This window comes from Pongo pygmaeus, chromosome 11 (genome assembly GCF_028885625.2).
Source record: "Pongo pygmaeus isolate AG05252 chromosome 11, NHGRI_mPonPyg2-v2.0_pri, whole genome shotgun sequence".
Lineage (NCBI taxonomy): Eukaryota > Metazoa > Chordata > Mammalia > Primates > Hominidae > Pongo > Pongo pygmaeus.
This window is the reverse complement of record NC_072384.2, coordinates 38,726,349-38,745,057: the sequence shown is the minus strand read 5'-3', so window position 1 is coordinate 38,745,057 and position 18,709 is coordinate 38,726,349. Positions and strand designations below refer to the sequence as shown.

At 37.4% G+C, this 18,709-nt stretch overlaps 1 long non-coding RNA gene across 1 annotated transcript in view; it reads right to left on the bottom strand.

The window, feature by feature from the left end:
* LOC134737755 (uncharacterized) overlaps positions 1-18,709 on the bottom strand; it is a 152,076-nt gene that overhangs the window by 11,459 nt on the left and 121,908 nt on the right. Inside the window, exon 5 of the long non-coding RNA XR_010122969.1 lies at positions 1,769-1,887. This is a non-coding gene — a long non-coding RNA (uncharacterized LOC134737755). The remainder of the gene's footprint in view (positions 1-1,768; positions 1,888-18,709) is intronic.

Sequence of the window (18,709 nt, the reverse complement as noted above, 5' to 3'; positions counted from 1 at the left end):
TGTCATTGCTACCTGTAATTAATTATATGGAGAATCCAGTTATCGCAGTTAAGGAATCAGACTGGTACATGCAATTTGCACATGTTGATCACGTTGGCCATAAAAATTATAACAGGAGAAGTATACATAGTGGGTAATTATACATACCTTGTATAAAGCTCTGGAGAGCAATTACGATATAAAAAATAATGTCAGCTGGGCTCGTGGCTCATGCCTATAATCCCAGCACTTTTGGAGGATGAGGCAGGTGGGTCACGATGTCAAGAGATTGAGACCATCCTGGACAACATGGTGAAACCCCATCTCTACTAATAATACAAAAATTAGCTAGGTGTGGTGGTGCGCACCTGTAATCCCAGCTACTCGTGAGGCTGAGGCAGGAGAATCACTTGAACCCAGGAGGTGGAGTTTGCAGTGAGCCGAGATCATGCCACTGCACTCCAGCCTGGTGCCAGAGCTAGACTCCATCTCAAAAAAAAATAATGTGGAATAATAAGAATAAATGAGTTTCACTGAAGTAATAACATTTCACAAGTTGTAGTTTGAAGTTTCTTCAGCTTAAAAAAATAGAAAATTATCTTCTAATGAAAAAAATTTATATAGTTCACTGAGGTAAACACAAAAAATAACAACAATAGAGATATAATTTTTCATGTACATTGTGGAGACTTGGCTTGTGTTGCATAAGAAAATATGAAGATCCTGCACATACACTGAAAAGTTCCTAGGAATAGAGGCGTGGTTCAGACCAATATGAATGTTGGAATCAGTAAAACGGAGTCAAGCAAACCCCTGTGACATTCATAGTAGCAGTTACATGAGTTACTCTAAATTATGATCCTTTTTTCTTATAGATGGAGGGGTGATAAATGCAGAGCTGTCTGGCAGCCTATTATATGGTCAGTAGCAGTGAAAGAAATGGAGAATGACAGGAATAAATAACATAATCTGATCAGTTAGTAGCACACAAAGACTTCTGGGGCTCTGCTTTGTGTGACAATTTGTAGTCTCCTGGGAGCCACCTTAGAAAGATTGACGGTTGCCACAGATAAGTTTGATTGTGTGAAGGACAGAAAGCATCCATTTTTAGATGCTAGTTAGATGCTTGATGAAGTAAATGGACCCTATATCAGAGTTTCTTGATACAAACTAAATTACCATGCCACATGGAAAAAATAGGAGAGTTTCTTTAATGAATAATAACTTCTTTTGAATAGAGTTTGTGACTATTATATTTTTTCTAAAATATCTCCAAATGTCCAGAAGTCTATAGGAAATAGACACATGATAAATGTTCTTTGCTGAATTTTTATATATACATTTATATATACAAGATGTAATAGTACATCTCGTCTTATGAAAAGTTCTTGGTCTAGATACAGACAACAATATGACTTTAAATTTAAAATAAGTGATAAAGATTAAGTGACACACAGAATTACACTATCTAAGTGCCAGTTGACTTGTTGCATGCTTCTATTTTTGATTTTTATTTTTTAAGCAGCTTTATCAATGTATGATTGATATTCAGAACTTCACATATTAAACATATAAAACTAAATGTATGTATACAATTAGATTAGTTTGAGCATATGCATATACCCATAAAATTATAATCACAGTTGAGAGTCTAGATGTATATATCACCTATAAAATTGTCCTTGAAGCCCTTGTCTTCCCTTTGTATCTTCCTAATTCTTCCTTTGTATCTTTCACGGTATCAAGAACTCTGGAGACTTTTTGTCTCACTTGATTTTTTGTTGCTTACCTTTTTTTTGTTGCTATAATACTTGAAGGTGGATAATTTATTAAAAAAAATATTTGGCTCACAATTCAGATTGCTGGAAAGTTTAAGATTGGGCAGGTGCATCTGTTGAGGTCCTCAGGCTGATTCCACTCATGGAAGATAACAGAAGAGGGGCAGGCATGTGCAGAGATTGCAAGAAAAGAGAGAAAGCAAGAGAGAGAAACAGATGAAGCAAACTCTTCTTAACAACCTGCTCTTGTGGAAACTAATCCATTCCCTTGAAAGAAAGAACTCACTCCTGGGAGACAGCATTAATCTATTCATGAGGGATCCACCTACAAGAACCAAATACCTCCCATTAGGTCCTGCCTCCTAACACTGACATTTTGGGAATCAAATTTCAATATGAATTTTGATGAGGGCAATCCACATCCAAACCATAGCACATTCTCTTTAAAACTGTCTTCAGTCTTTTTCTCATGACAATATTTTTTCCTTAGTTTTCATCTGAGTTCAAAACCTTCCTTTTAGTCTTCTTTGTGGACTCTATACTTAGACCTTTTCTCTCTCAGAAATGTCCATAGCCAATTTCATATGCCTCTATGCATGGAGGATTTTACCTCCACGCTTAAACTATTGGTTTTGGAATATATATCTTTAGCTGAGTCTCAACTCATGCCAGATAAATATTTATAACTACTTACTGGACAGTTGTTGATTTTACAGAATCAGATAAAAACCAGCAATGCTAACTGATTTTCTTTCTTCCTCACACTAGATCTCCCTCTTAATCCAAATCTGGATTTTTGGCATTATTATTTATCAAAAACTATAAGCCACCATCAATCTTTTGCCTCTCTCTCTTTCTTTCACCCATTTTAAGTTTCTGCAATCTGCATTACTTTTTCCTGCACATCCTATTACTACTGCCTTTCCCTTAAGCTTTGCTGCAGTCCCCTAACCTCCCTGCCTCTGATTTTGGCTCATCACCTTAATTTATTCTTCAGCATACTGTAAATCTGATCACATCACTTTCCTGCCTAAAACCTTTTAATGGCTCTCCATCTTGCATGCAATAAAAGTTAAACTTGTTAGTATGGCTCTCTGATTCCTCCTCAACATGGCTACTCCCTTCCTTTCTCACTCCATAATATCCTCTCTCTCCAAATATCACATCCTGCGTTTACCAACTATGGGCAGGCCCTTTCTCAAGTGATAAAATAATATTTTATTCTTTTCTGCTTGGCAAACTCATCTCCATCCTTCAAGATTTTGAACAAATGTCATGTGTTCTTTGAAACTTTTTCTAATATCCCCTGTCAAACCCAGACAGTCCTTCCCTATGCTTCCAGAGACCTCTCTGTAGATATTTATTATGGGATTTACCACTCCATACTGGGATTATTTATTTACCAGTAGGCTGTAACATAATTAAAATAGGGTCCATTTTTTACTCAATTCTTCGTCTTCGAATCTAGCATGTGTGACTACTTGTGAATTAGTGAATATATGTTCATTTTCCCCAAATTTTTGTGAATTGCTAGTATATCATTAGATAGTTAGCCAAAGGCCTGTCATATCACTTCAGATGGTTATGTTAGCAAAAACCAAATTTTTATGTATTTTATTTTAGAAATAAGAGGAAGGACAGAGCACCAAATGGCATTCTTTTATTACTTCCCATTTCCTGATTGCCTTTTCCCCAGAAATATTTATCAAAAATTGCCTTTGTGTGACAGACACAGTACTTAATGATCTATAGATCTATATGATAAGATCTATATGATAATAAGCAGGATAATTTCTGCACTGAAATGTAATGAGATGCTTTAGTATGTGATCAATATTATTAGCATATAACAACTAAGAGCTAGAGGAATTTAGAAGAGGAGCTCAAATCCATTCAGAGGAAGTCAGGGAAGTTTTCATTGAAGTTGGCCCTTGATACCTCAATAGGTTTCCTCACTTGGAAGATGATGGAAGGGTCTGTGAGGCAAGACAATCATGTGAGAAAAAAGAGAGGAAAGAGCAGATGGATTTCTCTAGGGAATCTACAATAATATGCTGAGCCAGGTTATTTTTTTGAAACCAAGTGAAACAGTGGGCCCCAAGGCATGAAAGATAAGTGGATAAGGTTAAGAGGGATTCAGTGCTGCCTGGACTCGAATTCCTAGGACTATGAAATCTTAAAAACTGGAAAATGACACCACATTTTATATTTTAGGGTGATTAATATATGAGTTATTCTTATAGTATCTTTTGGAGGAGGTTAAAATCAATTACAAACTATTACATTAGTCCCGAATTAAGGTGTTTGTTTTGATATGAAAGTAAATAAATTTAAATTTATCCAACATAGACATAGAAAATTGTTTTTTGCTTGTTTGCTTTGGTTTTTGTTTCTGTTTTTGAGTGAGAGTCTCACTCAGTTGTGCAGGCTGGAGTGCAGTGGCACAATCTTGGCTCACTGCAACCTATGCCTCCCAGGTTCAAGCAATTCTTCTGCCTCAGCCTCCCAAGTAGCTGGGATTACAGGTGCATGCCAACACACCCAGCTAATTTTTGTATTTTTAGTAGAGATAAGGTTTTACCATGTTGGCCAGGCTGGTCTTGAACACCTGACCTCAGATGATCCTCACACCTAGGTCTCCCAAAGTGCTGGGATTACAGGCGTGAGCCACTGCGTCCAGCCTGAAAATTGGTTTTAAAAGTATTTATTTGCATAAGATTTAAGAAGTCTAAGTAAGTAAAGTTCTATCCTTGTACCTATCACGGAATAAGAATGAAATATATGGTAGCTCTTAGAAGTGTATTTAAACTACAAAGAGCAATTTCTATTGTACACCTGCTATTCTACATTCTTCTTTATAACCAATTATTATAGTACCGCACACTCACAATGAACAAGTCCTTATAACAGGATAGTGGCTAACATAAAATATTCTGCAAATAAAATAAAACAGCCCTTCAACAGTACTGTTTGATTAAGCTCAACCGTTTCTCTTTTAATCAGTTTCTCTAAATGTCTCCGCTTGGATTTATATGTAATAAAACAACTTGCGGGATATTATCAATAGCTTAAAATTGTAGCATGGAATTAGGGAGCTCCACCATGTTTTAGTTCTGTGACCTTGGACAAGTCTATTACCTCAATGTCTAATATGTGTCAGATTTTCAACCAATTTTAGCACTATCACCCTCCTCTCTCTAAGCATTTTACTGCAGACAATATAAAAAGTTTAGCACTTGATAAGCATATATTAGTATAATGTCTAGAAAAATGTAAATTTAATTTGTAGGCCTTTCATTTGGTATAACTGCTTCATTGTCTCCAATTAAAAATGACTAAAAACTCATGAATAAATTATAAAACCTCACATTTTTCCTCAAGATATTCTTAAGTTGATAGGAGGTTGGTCATATATTCAGCAAAAGCCACAGCATTTTAAAATTTCTCTTCCTGGAATCTCTTGACAGTACAAAAATTAATGTTGCATTTCTCAACAATAGGAACTTTAAAGCCCACAAAAGGAATAAAGAGCAAATACCTGTGAAGTGCTTAGAATAGTGACTGGCATGTAGAAAGCACTATAGAAGGATTTGCTATTATCATCATCGTTATTAATATAGAACAATTTATATATTCCTTCATAGGCCTTAGAGAAAGTGTCTGTTATGTGCTGTTTACACATAGGTTAAAATCTTCCGGAAATAGGTTCTGGGTCAGGTGCCAGATTGTAAAAGCTACTGTTAAGAGACATGGTAAATTAGTCATATTCAAGTTAAACTAGCCTTGATATAAGCTCTGGGCTTCAAAGGGAAGGTTTTCTGTGGTATAATAAAAGTAAATGTACGGCAACGGCTTCATTGACTTCACTGAAAAGAAGAGAAAAGGGAAGCCAATGCAGAAAAAAAATTACATTTACATTAGTAGTTATTCTCTCTGCCTCTCTTTGTCATTGATGTTTAGTTTTATTTTGTTTCTGTTCAATGAAAAAAAAATCTTAAATTCCAGAATTTAGACATTTCAGAGATACTGATTGTTTTGGGCTAAATTGTGTCCCCCTAAAATTCATATGTTGAAGTCCTAACCCCCAATACCTCAGAATATGACTGTATTTGGAGACAGGGCCCTAAAAGAGGTAATTTACAATTAAATGTGGTAATTAGAACCGGCCTTATTCTAATATGGCTGGTCTTCATATAACAAGAGCAGATTAAGGCACAGACACACACAGGAAAGACCACATGAAGACACCACAAAAAGACAGTCTTTACATGCTAAGGAGGGAGGCATGAGAATAAATCAATCCTGCTGACATCCTAATCTTGGACTTCCAGCCTCCAGAACTGTAAGGAAATAAAGTTCTGTTGTTTAATCCACCTAGTCTATGGTACGTTTTTAATGGCAGCCCAAGCAGACTGATAAAGTGACCTAACAATGTTTCTAATGAAGGTATAAACTATTTATATTCAAATAAAGTCTAAGAAACGGTGTTATAAAAAGTGAAATGTTTAACAGTCTTCAGAGCTATGCTGAGCTAGAGTAAAAACAATGGCCATAATGTAATAGCTTTTTGGTGCATGCTATAAAATAGGCTCAGATAAGCTTAGAGAGGTTAAGTAACTTGCCCAGTGTCACAGATAGGAAGTGAGGAAACCACCCATCAAAATGAGGTGTTTTAATTATAGAATCCTTGATATTAATCATGATAGATTAAACTATTCTAGTCAACTTTGGGTATGGAGTGAATTAGAGATTGCTGCACAGGACAAAATGAACACTTGAAAATAATACTTTCAAGCTGTAAAAGAAAAAGTAATAAACATGTCCCCCTCCCAAGTCACAAGGATGTAGAATAATTCAGATAAGTCTATGTTAAACCTTGTGACTCAAAGATACAGTGCTGATTATATATCTTTTTATTATTTGAATTAAAAAACATGATATCGTTTATACACACACAGAAGAAAATCAGCTGGTACTCATGAAGGATTGCATGGGCACCAAACACAGTACATAAGAAAATCAAACCATACCTTATATTGTAATGGCAGAGACAAGCAGGTGATGCAGGTAGGGCTGTGAGAAGATTCTGATTGTGGTTGTGAAGATTCTGATTGTGACTAACCAGAGCAAGATATGGGTGGGAACGTGGACAGTGAAAAAGAGAAGCAAAGAGAATGGGGTTCCAGGGTTTCATAGGAATGTGTAAAATTGATCATCTGTGTTTGAGAGCTTTGGAATAAGGCAGATCTGTTGCTTCTCTCTTAGATTGCGATTAAGTCTATTCTGTTCTCTGAAGGCTGGACAAGTACAGTCCTCCAAAGCCCTGAAGATACCAAAGTGAGCATTTTAAATAGCAGCATCCTGGATGTCTGAAATCCTGAGCCTTCTTACATGGCAGCCAGAGTGTGAGCCCTGATTTTTGCCAGACTTGGTTCTCTCAGTGCAGCAATATGAACTAGGGTTGAAACAGGTGAAGCTACATGGAATTACATAGTTATAATTCCACTTAGATTCAATAAGAATGATTTAGGGACACTGATTAGCCAAGAATCTGTACAAAAATGATTTAGGAAAACAGGGGATGGGGAAAAAAGGTAACGTTACCTAATTGGCATACTTCTTTCTTATGGAAATAAGTAAATTTATGTGTGTGTATAACATATATACATAATTTATTTATAACTCAAATGTGTTATGCATATTTTAACTAAAATACTTTTTTAATGATCACACAGACAACTTTTTATTGCTCAATGAATATGTTTCTTTCTTTCTTTTTTTTTTTTTGAGACAGGGTCTCACTGTGTGGTCCAGGCTGGAGTACAGTGCCTCAGAGCTCACTGCAGCCCAGATTCAATCAATTCTCTTATTTCAGCCTCCCCAGTAGTTGGTACTACAGGCATGCACCAACATCCCTGGCTGCTTTTTATATATTTTTGTAGAGATGGGGTTCTGCCATATTGCCCAGGCTGGTCTTGAACCCCTGGGCTCAAGAGATCCTCCCGCCTCAGCCTCCCAAATTGCTTGGATCATAGGTGTGAGCCTCTGCATCTGACCTTTATTCAGATGTTTCTTTTTCTTGACGATTTTAACCTAATTTCTAAAAAATTGTAATCCTATTACATGTCAAAATATTGTTTTTCCTTATGAATCCTGTCTTCAATGAACAGGGAAATGTATATCTAAAAATAAGGGTGTTCCTGCCTGGCATTAAACGCTATTGAGCCCTAAAGAGAATTGCCTATCCCTCTCCTCTTAGCTTTAAGCATCATTAATAATCTTTCAACACACCATTTCTGATTGCACACCACCTTTTACCTTCTAATCTTAAACACACAGTAAACATTCGTCTTCTACAAGGGCTTGGTGAAAGCAAGCATTATTATCCACAGCATTATAAATGAGCATGTTGATCTGGAATGACTACCCAAGGGAACTCACAGAGAGGGGCAGAGCACAGAACCAATCTCTATTACCAAGAACTAGCCAGGGTAAGAACTACCAACCACATGTTGTATTGAATCATGCTTCATTTCCATTTGTTACCGTAAAATTCAGGGAAGCATCTTCAATTCTTTTTGTAGAAGCTTCCTTCTTTCCAACTCTTTTTGCCAGGCAAAGTTATAGGAACTGGGTTCATGTCAGTAAAATACATATATGTAAACTGATGTGACCTATAACTACCACCTGGGCTTTGTAACCATTCATGCTCTTTTTGTTCCAGCATACCTATTTCCACATCCAATATTCTTCTGGTAATAGTTCCATCTTCTAATCAATGACCACAGCAGTTTACCCAGGTATCACTGTGAACAGTGCAAGGAGTACATGAAGTTGAATTTTGGGCTGATATTCTTTTGGGCTTATAAATTATGTAACAAATTTTGGACTTGACCCTAAGAGCAGGAGAAAACACATTGAAGGATCACACACAGAACATCTGCAATGTGAAATTTAACTTTCAAAAAGATCACTAACTCTATGTGGAAAGTTGGTGACATGGATGTGTAGATATCACTATATATACATATATATTTTTTTCTTTTTCCTTTTTTTCCCCCCAAGATGGCGAGTATTGCTCTGTCACCCAGGCTGGAGTGCAGTGGTGCAATCTCGGCTCACTGCAACCACCACCTCCTGGGTTCAAGCAATTCTCTTGCCTCAGCCTCCTGAGTAGCTGGAGTTACAGGTCCACACTACCATACCTAGCTAATTTTTGTATTTTTAGTAGAGACGGGGTTTCACCATGTTGGCCAGGCTGGTCTTGAATTCCTGACCTCCTGATCCTCCCACCTCAGCCTCCGAAAGTGATGCAATTACAAGCGTGAGCCACGGTGCCTGGTGAGACTAGTTATATTTTAGACAACCCTTTTGATAACTTAAATATTTACTTAACATGAGTCATAAGAGAGGGAAATATAAAAGAGACCCCCAGGCTTCTGAAAAACAAAACAGAACAGCTGTTCATGCTTTGACACTATGATTTTAAACCAACAAACCAACTCTCCACAAACTAAGTATATGGTATGCTAATTATATAGAAAAGATATGAGCCTTTGTATGCCTTCCTCAACCAGTTCCCTTTCAATTTCTTATTTTGAGCCTTTATTCAGGAGGTTTTTATACAGTGGACAGAATATCATCTTATCATATTTTTTTCTCCACCAAGAAATCAAAGCGCAAAGGGAAATTTGACAAATTAGAACTAATGATATAGAAAGAGAGGGTAATGTTCGTGTTGGTGCCTCTAATACAAATATGGGACACTAAGTTAAATGATGGCAACTTAAGGTTATTTGTGATACTACATGGACTCAGAATATATTCACTTGTGATTTTTGGTAAAAATAAGAATGCCATAGAATTACATTTAATATATTCTACATACTAGCCTATAAATTCCCTCTCTTATTGTGACTTCTTAATATAGCTGTGATATTTTTAGAGACTCAGTCATGATTTTCAGCCAGAAACTGAAAAGGTTCTTCCCATGATTTTCCAAACACAAAGTAGACAAACCTTTGTAAAAAAACTAATCCATTGGATGTATATGAAAACTATGTCATCCTAGTAAATTGTGTAAGTTTAATTTAATTTTTTGCTTCTTATTCATTTTTTCAGCACCCTAGTGAACAACTCAATATTATTTTCAGCTTTCAATGTGTTCAAGTTGCTGTAAAATTACCCAGTGCTTGCTATAAAATTCTACAAGGTGACATCCCCTGGAGGCCTCATATTACAGATTTAAGGAATCATGTAATTTTCCTTAATCAAAATTAGCCCTTCCCTTATTTCATTTGCTCAAAGCTTCTTTCTCTCATTTCACAATGTGTGACAATTAGAAAGAACTAAATCTCAGGATTTGAAAAAATTTTAATGCATTTTAAAACTCTAGTCTCAGTGATTCCTTTATGAGTACATCTACTGCTAGGAATTGAAAATATAAGAGAAAGAAGATAGTGAAGATATCATGGGGAGGATAGCTTTTGCTTTAAAATTGATAATTGGATACAGTGTGTGTGTGTGTGTGTGTGTGTGTGTTGTTTTTGCTTTGTGATTGTTTGTTATAGGAATTGGCATGGTTCAGCTATTGCTATATTATTAAGAAATTAAATAAGCCACATTCTGGACAGAGAGAATGAGTGGATTGAGTGTCTCTAAAAGATCATCAGTAAAGCCCTACCAATCATCAGTAAGCAAATATAATCTTGGAACAGAAATCAACCTTATTTTTGATCAAGAAATGAAGTCTTGTACAGTACATGTGGGTTTACAGCCCAGATATTAAAAAAGAAGGAATTGCTGTGAGATGCCTGAAAAATATAACTAGCCCATTGCAGCTATCTCCCTTTCCTGAACATCCGTAGAATATTAATAGGCTTGCAAACCCTAGTTATAACCCATTTGTTGTGCCTTATCAGCAAGGTTGTTATTAACTTCTTAAATTCACTTCACTTCCTTCTTAATATTTTGCAAAGCGTTTATATTTATGCCTTCCCTCTCTTCAATATGCCGAATGAACAAGCAGTTTTTCATTAGTAGAGAGTATTATAAGCACAGTGGTATCCATAAGGGGTAGGTATAACGTAACAGAGGTATTCCAACCAGGAAAGCCCTCAAGTGAAAATAAAATGTAGGCCTCCAGCCGTAAGTGCTGTGGGTGTGCATCCCCTGCTTCTGAGGATATTCTGCTCCCAAAGCAAAGATTGGAATTTCTGGGTTTGTTTTCTAAGAGTATGTTGCAGGGGCTTTTGTGTTCCACCTGGATTTGGAGGTTGTCTTAAGTCTCCCTGAAGCTCTCTCCTTTGATTGGCTGAGAAGGGCCCCTCGGCTGAGCTCGAGTAACCCAGTCAAATATTTTCTGGGAGGTGTGATCTAGGAACTGGGTTGAGTTTGCTTTCAGTTTGCTCAATTTCAGAAAAAACACAATACTTACTGATTTCACTGTTACCTCCTACGTTGTTCTTTTCTGAAAGAGCTTGAGACTAAGCTCTAAAACAATCAAAAAGCAGTGAATTTTTATACTTCTCCTTGGTGTAGAAAACTGGCTGTGAAGCTTTCTGTTGCATAGTTTGTTGATATTGTTTATTATGTAAAGAGTAAAGTATAATTTCTGGAACACTGGCCAGGAAGGAAAAAAGAATCATTTCAGAACTGTCAGGATCTGCTGTACTGAACTTCTCTCACTGCTCTACCTTAAACGTGCCATTATCCCTTCTCACTTCCGGGGCTTGGCAATGCTGTTCCCTCCACTCTCTGCCCACCCTCTTTCCTAGACACCTTCTGATCATTATTAATGCTCATAAGCACTTCTTTACTGCTTTGAATACCATTTGTATTAGTTTCTTAGGGCTCCCATAACAAAGGACCACAAACCTTGTAGCTTAAAGCAACAGAAACATACCCTCTTACAGTTCTGGAGGCCAGCCAAAATCAAGGTGTCAGCAGGGCCACACTCCCTACAGAGACTCAGGAGGAAAATCTGTTCCTTACCTCTTCCATATCATTCTGCCCCTGGCCCCTCCCAAATCTCATGTCCACATATTTCAAAACCAATCATGCCTTCCCAATTGTCCCCCAAAGTCTTAACTCATTATAGTATTAATTCAAAAGTCCACAGTCCAAAGTCTCATCCAAGACAAGGCAAGTCTCTTCTGCCTATAAGCCTGTAAAATCAAAAGCAAGTTAGTTACTTCCTAGATACAAAGGGGGTACAGGCATTGGGTAAATACAGCTGGCTTAAATTGGAGAAAATGGCCAAACAACAGGGCTACAGACTCCCTGCAAGTCAGAAATCCAGTGGGACTGTCAAATCTTAAGGCTCCAAAATGAGATCCCTTGACTCCAGGTCTCACATCCAGGTCACGCTCATGCAAGATGTGGGTTCCCATTGTCTTGGGCAGCTCTGCCCATGTGGCTGTGCAGGGTACAGCCTCCCTCCTGGCTGCATTCCAGGCAGACATTGAGCGTCTGCTGCTTTTCCAGACACAGTGCAATCTGTCAGTGGATCTACCCTCTGGGGTCTAGAGGACAGTGTCCCTTTTCTCACAACTCCACTAGGTGGTGCCCCAGTACAGACTTTGTGTGGGGGCTCCAACCCCACATTTTCCTTTCACATGGCCCTAGCAGAGGTTTTTCATGAGGGACCCACCCCTGCAGCAAACTTTGCCTGGGCATCCAGGCATTTCCATACATCCTCTGAAATCTGGTTGGAGGTTCCCAAACCTCAATTCTTGACTTCTGTATACTCACAGGCTCAACACCACATGGCAGCTGCCAAGGCTTGGGGCTTGCACCTTCTGAAGCCATGGCTCGAGCTGTACCTTGGCCAATTTTAGCCATAGCTGGAGTTGCTGGAATGCAGGGCACCGAGTCCTTAGGCTGCACACACACAACACAGGGACCCTGGACCTGGCCCACAAAACCATTTTTTCCCTCTAGGCCTCCAGGCCTGTGATGGGAGGGGCTGCTGTGAAGACTTCTGACATGCCCTAGAGATATTTCCTCCATTGTCTTGAGGATTTACTTTTGGCTTCTCATTACCTATGCAAATTTCTGCAGTCGACTTGAATTTCTCCTCAGAAAATGTAATTTTCTTTTCCATCGCATTGTCAGGCTGCAAATTTTCTAAACTCTTATGCTTTCTTTCCTTAATAACTGAATGCTTCTAACAGCAAACAGGTCACATCTTGAATGTTTTGCTACTTAGAAATTTCTTCTGTGAGATACCCTAAATCATCTCTCTCAGTTTCAAAGTTCCACAAATCTCTAAGGCAGGGCAAATGCCTCCAGTCTCTTTGCTAAAACATAACAGCAGTCACCTTTATTCCAGTTCCCAACAAGTTCCTCATTTCTGTCTGATACCACCTCACTCTGGATTTCATTGTCTGTATCATTATTAGCATTTTGGTCAAAGCCATTCAACAAGTCTCTAGGGAACTCCAAACTTTTGCACATTTTCCTGTCTTCTTCTGAGCCCTCCAAACTCTTCCAAACTCTGCCTTTACCCAGTTCCTAAGTCACTTTCACATTTTGGGGTATCTTTTCAGCAACACCCCACTCTACTGGTACCAATTTATTAGTCCACTTTCATGCTGCTGATTAATACATATCCATGACTGGGTAATATACAAAAGGAAGAGAGGTTTAATGGACTTACTGTTCCACATGGCTAGGGAGGCCTTGCAACCATGGCGGAAGGCAAGGAGGAGCAAGTCACATCTTACATGGATGGCAGCAGGCAAAGAGAGAGATTGTGCAGGGAAACTCCCATTTTTAAAACCATCAGATCTCATGAAACTTATTCACTGTCATGAGAACAGCATAAGAAAGACCTGCCCCCATGATTCAATTACCTCCCGCCAGGTCTCTCCCACAACACATGGGAATTCAAGATGAGATTTGGTTGAGGACACAGCTAAACCATATCAATTACTGAGTATGTAACCTCTCAATCTTATGATATATATTTGATATTCTCTTATATTCAATTTCCATTGACTGTACACTTTCAGACTAATAGATTCACTATAGCATAATCAGCTTGGTGCTTTTAAATAGAAAAGTAATTCATATTAAAAATGATAGATTTTTAAAGCCTCTAATTATTTTAGTATCATCAAGTACCTTTTTGTTAACCAGATTTTATTATTATGTATATTTAATCTATAAGATGTAAAAGAATAGAATAGACAATATTCAATAGAACAAAATACAGATGAGTATCAGTAGTGACATCTGTTTGAGAAAAATGGACATTTAATTTAAGTCATTTAGTTCCATGATCTGGAAATGGCATCAACATTTCCTGGACATACCAATGTAACATGAATGAAAGGATTAGGCAGCAGGCAGTCTTAGAACATATCCACATTCTATGCCCCACTTCTTGAAGACATACTCAAGTAATTAAAAAATTCAGGAGAATATAAACCCAATTTCCCCAATGAAAACAATAACTGTTTGAAAAGTGGGGATCGTAATAGCATGCATGTGTAATACGATTTGTAACAAATAGTGGTAAGAAGTCTCATACTATAGAGAAAATGGGCATTAAGAAAAATCCAAATGGAAATACAAGAACCTGCTACTAGATAAGAGATTTACACCAACAAAGCACATTTTTCTTTAAAAATTCTCATGTATTAAGAGACATTTTCCACAATGTGACTATCCAAAACCTGCCTAGATAAAATGCATTTTTAATAGTTCTGCCTAGATGATGACACATTCACAAAGTGAAATGTTAATTATCAAAGTGTTTGGTCCACTTGACATAGGCTAAGAAAATTGTAAAAAGTACTTCCAATGTTTTCAAAAATCAAAAGTAAGATCCAATTTTATATATATGTATATGGTCTCTTGGTAAGGAAAGGACCATTTGAATGACTGAAGGTTTAGAGGCGACATAATGCACTTAACTTAAACTGAAAGATGCTATGTTCCCATCTTTAAGGCAAGACAGTTACATGAATGTGAGCAAGTTCTTTAATACTGTCATGCCACATGATAGAATGTTAAAGTTGAAAAAGGAATCTAAACTTATCTTGCCAACTACCAACTTAATGTCCAGCCATCAACAGGGATTTGAAACTCTAGTGTCTCAATAGTTAACAAGTAACAGCAACGTATAAATGCATATAATGGCTGTATGTAACAAATGATATGGCTATTGGCTAATTCAAATCTATATGTTTTGCCTAATATTATTCAATATGACATTGTCACATGCATTGTTGGCCAAATCCTTGCACTGCTCTGTAACATTTTGTTTGTTTGTTGTACAACCTCTGTGCTACATACAAAAATACAAAATACTAGGATTCTGTTTGTCATTGAATATTTTACAATTGTTTTAATGAATACGTGAAACAGAAAAAGAAAGCTATCTACCAAAGCAGCTGAAATCCTTTAACAAAACAAATGTGTCAGTCTAAGCGTCATCTTAAGAGTACTTCTAGATCTACATTTCCCATTTCTAGAGCATTGCTACCACACCCCCAAATGTGGTCCCTGGACCAGGCAGCAGCATCATCACTGGGAACTTGTTAGAAATGAGAAACCTGAAAAACCTGCCACCATAGAACACGTGAATCAGAAACTGCATTTTAACAAGATATTCAGGTAATTTTTATGAAACTTTAAAATTTGAGAAGCCTTATACTAAAAGATGTGATATAAAAATTAGATTTGACCAGGCATAGTGGCTCATGCCTGTAATACAAGCATTTTGTGAGGCCCAAGGTATGCAGATCACCTGAGGTCAGCAGTTCGAGACCAGCCTGGCCAATATGGCAAAACCCTATCTCACTAAAAATACACAAATTAGCCGGGCGTGGTGGCAGGAGCCTGTAATACAAGCTACTTGGGAGGCTGAGGCATGAGAATCGCTTGAACCTGGGAGGAAAAAGTTGCAGTGAGACAAGATTGTGCCACTGCTCTCCAGCCTGGGCAACAGACTGAGACTCTGCATCAAAAAAAAAAAAAAAAAGAAGAAGAAAAGAAATTAAAGTTAACCTACTGAGAAATAAATTATCTTTTCATATTTGTATAAAGAATTGAGAAGAATGTATATTCTGTTGATTTGGGGTGGAGAGTTCTGTAGATGTCTATTAGCTCTGCTTGGTCGAGAGCTGAGTTCAAGTCTTGAATATCCTTGTTAATTTTCTGTCTTGTTGATCTGTCTGATATTGACAGTGGGGTATTAAAGTTTCCCACTATTATTGTGTGAGAGTGTAAATCTCTTTGTAGGTCTCTAAGAACTTGCTTTATGAATCTGGGTGCTCCTGTATTGGGTGCATATCTGTTTAGGATAGTTAGCTCTTCTTGTTGCATGAATCCCTCCACCATTATGTAATGCCCTCTTTGTCATTTGATCTTTGGTGGTTTAAAGTCTGTTTTCTCAGAGACTAGGATTGCAACCCTTGCTTTTTCTTGCTTTTCATTTGCTTGGTAAATATTCCTATATCCCTTTATTTTGAGCCTATGTGTGTCTTTGCCTGTGAGATGGGTCTCCTGAATACAGCACACCAATGGGTCTTGACTCTATCAAATTTGCCAGTCTGTGGCTTTTAATTGGGGCATTTAGCCCATATACATTTAAGGTTAATATTGTTATGTGTGAATTTGATCCTGTCTTTATGATGCTAGCTGGTTATTTGGCCCACTAGTTGATGCAGTTTCTTCATAGTGATGATGGCACCGTATAGCGCTTATTCTAAAATCAACCACATAATTGGAAGAAGAACACTTCTCAGCAAATGCAAAAGAACGGAAATCATAACAAACAGTCTCTCAGACTATAGTGCAATCAAATTAGAACTCAGGATTAAGAAACTCACTCAGAACTGCACAACTAAATGGAAACTGAAGAACCTACTCCTGAATGACTACTGGGCAAATAACAAAATTAAGGCAGAAACAAATAAGTTCTCTGAAACCAGTAAGAACAAAGACACAGCATACAAGAATCTCTGGGACACAGCTAAAGAAGTATTAAGAGGGAAATTTATAGCACTAAGTGTCCACAGGAGAAAGCAGGAAAGCTCTAAAATCGACACCCTAACATCATAATTAAAAGAACTAGAGAAGCAAGAGCAAACAAACTCAAAAGCTAGCAGAAGACAATAAATAAGTAAGATCAGAGCAGAACTGAAGGAGATAGAGACACACAAACACAAAAAAAAAAACCCTTCAAACAATCAATGAATTCAGGAGCTGGCTTTTTGAAAAGATTAACAAAATAGACCACTAGCCAGACAAATAAGAAAAGAGAGAAGAATCAAATAAACACAATGAAAAATGATAAAGGGGAGATTACCACTGATCCCACAGAAATACAAACTATCATCAGAGAATACTATAGACATCTCTATGCAAATAAACGAGAAAATCTAGAAGAAATGGATAAATTCCTGGATACATACACCCTCCCAAGACTAAACCAGGAAGAAGTCAAATCCCTGAATAGACCAATAACAAGTTCTGAAACTGAGGTCGTAATTAATTGCTTACCAATCAAAAAAAGTCCAGGGCCAGACACAGTCACAGCTGAATTCTCCCAGAGGTACAAATTGGAGCTGAAACCATTCCTTCTGAAAGTGTTACAAACAATAGAAAAAGAGGGACTCCTTCCTAACTCATTTTATGAGTGCAGCATCACCCTAATACCAAAACCTGGCAGAGACACAACAAAAAAAGGAAATTTCAGGCCAATATCCCTGATGAACATCAATGTAAAAATCCTCAATAAAATACTGACAAACCAAATCCAGCAGCACAATAAAAAGCTTATCCACCACGATCAAGTCGATTTTATCCCTAGGATGCAAGGCTGGTTCAACATATGCAAATCGATAAATATAATCCATCACACAAACAGAAACAATGACAAAAACCACATGATTATCTCAATAGATGCGGAAAAGGCCTTTGATAAAATTCAACACCACTTCATGCTAAAAACACTCAATAAAGTAGGTATTGCTGGAACGTATCTCAAAATAATAAGAGCTATTTATGACAAACCCACAGCCAATATCATATTGAATGGGAAAAAGCTGGAAGTATTCCTTTGAAAACCGGCACAAAACAAGATTGTCCTCTCTCACCACTCCTATTCAACATATTATTGGAAGTTCTGGCCAGGGCATTCAGGCAAGAGAAAGAAATAAAGCGTATTCAAATCGGATGAGAGACAGTTAAATTATCTCTGTTTGCAGATGACATGATCCTATGTCTAGAAAACCCCATCATCTCAGCCCCAAAACTCCTTAAGCTGATAAGCAATTCAACAAAGTCTTAGGATACAAAATCTATGCGCAAAAATCACAAACATTCCTATACACCAATAATAGACAAACAGAAAGCCAAATCATGAGTGGAATCCCATTCACAATTGCTACAAAAAGAATAAAATACCTAGGAATACAACTTACAAGGGAGGTGAAGGACCTCTTCAAAGGGAACTACAAACCCCTGCTTGAGGAAATAAGATAGGATACAAACAAATGGAAAAACATTCCATTCTCACAGATGGGAAGAATCAGTATCATGAAAATGGATATACTGCCCAAAGTAATTTATAGATTCAATGCTATTTCCATCAAGCTACCATTGACTTTCTTTACAGAATTAGGAAAAAACTACTTTAAACTTCATATGGAACCAAAAAAGAGCCCATATAGCCAAGACAATCCTAAGCAAAAATAACAAAGCTGAAGGCATGACACTACCTGACTTCAAACTATACTACAATGCTACAGTAACCAAAACAGCATGCTACTGGTACCAAAACAGACATATAGACCATTGGAATAGAACAGAGGCCTCAGAAATAACAGCACACATCTACAGCCATCTGAACTTTGACAAACCTGACAAAAACAAGCAATGGGGAAAGGATTCCCTATTTAGTAAACGGTGTTGGGAAAACTGGCTAGCCATATGCAGAA